The sequence below is a fragment of the Etheostoma spectabile genome, chromosome 8 (assembly GCF_008692095.1).
Source record: "Etheostoma spectabile isolate EspeVRDwgs_2016 chromosome 8, UIUC_Espe_1.0, whole genome shotgun sequence".
Taxonomy (NCBI): domain Eukaryota; kingdom Metazoa; phylum Chordata; class Actinopteri; order Perciformes; family Percidae; genus Etheostoma; species Etheostoma spectabile.
This window is the reverse complement of record NC_045740.1, coordinates 15966247-15967859: the sequence shown is the minus strand read 5'-3', so window position 1 is coordinate 15967859 and position 1613 is coordinate 15966247.

Here is a 1613-nt window from a genome sequence, read left to right as displayed (position 1 = left end):
TGACTCCAATCCACTACCGGTTTATTGGCTTTTAAGCCGTTTCATGTTACCTAGAGCTATGCTCTTGGAATTCTGTGCTGAATTGGGACCGGCTTTAGAAAGACCCACGTTTCGGAACAGACCCATACCTGAACATTTGCAGGTGTTGACCACAATTGTTTTGGCTACTGGGTCGTTCCAGTGCAAACTGGCGGATTGATCATTCACAGCCATCATTCAGAGCGTTTATGTCAGCTGTATTGGAAGGTTTTATTTGAATGATCCCTCGCTATATAAGATTTCCCTATGCTTTTGTTGAGCAGGCCTGGATTAATACGCAATTTGCAGTAACGTCCGGTTTCCCAAATGTAATCGGAGCGATTCACTGCACACATGTTGCAATAAAAAGCACCGTCTGAGAATGAGTATGCTTTCATTAATCAAAAGCAACATCATATAATTAACGTGCAAATCATATGTGATGCGGACATGATATTGTTAAATGTTGTGGCTCGCTAGCCTGGCTCAACACACGGATCTTTCATATTGTGTGTAGGGAGATAGCTGCAGGCTGGCACAGTGCAGGACTGTTGGTTTTTGGGTAAGCCTATATATGTGCGTTTCTTTTTTTGTCTGTGGTGGCTTTCTAATAATTTACAACACAATTTTCATGCAGGAGAAAGTGGGTACCCGCTAAGGGACCTGCTGCTCACTACCTTCCACAACCCACAAACAGCGGCCCAAAACCACTTCAATGCGCTACACGGGCGTGCTCGGTCGGTGGTGGAGAGTGCCATCGGGCATTTACAATCACGCTGGAGGTGTCTGGATAAGTCTGGGGGAGTCCTATTATATGCATCTGAAAAGGTGTGTCGGATGATTAGGGCCTGTGCTGTATTGCACAACAAAGCCCAATGTAATGAGTCCCTCCACCTGCGTTAATGCCAATTGAAGAAGGCCCAGAAGCGCAAGGCATGATCGACAAAGGCCAAACAGCAGTTATATTGCGCAAACAAGAATTTTCCATTCTTTTATTGCATTGCAAAATGCCAGTTAAAACATTGATGATCAAATTATATACTTTTTCCATAACTTTTTTCCACTGCTGTGTGATTTCACATCCTAGTTTCGGGGAGGCTGCAGGCTCAGGTGTTTACCTCTCCTCGCTGCCACAAATCAGCAATTCAAAGACTTGCGAACTCGCAGGTGCTGACAACAATAATTACTCTGACCAAAATGGCAATTAGGCTGACTGCAAACCTGTCTCCTAGTTACCACGACTGGCCAGCGTGAGTAAACCATAATTTGTAATCAGCTGTGTTCCAGTACTGACGACGACAAGCTTTACCCAGAAGCATTTTTTTCAAACAATACGAACACAGTATACGGGACACATATTGCATGTCTCAGAGTTTGATATATTAATCTTTAGCGGTGTTATTTTCTCAACCTTTACTGTACCCCTGTATTGTTTTGCAGAAAGCAGTGAGATAAGAGTCAGGAAGTCATGACGTGAAGTCTACTGTTTGATCCACTTAAAAAGCTTTCACTATCTGTGAAGGACCTAATTGGCAAGTAACACATTTCAGCAGCCTTTATTTAGCACCATCTTATACGGTTTGGATTTTTTATAG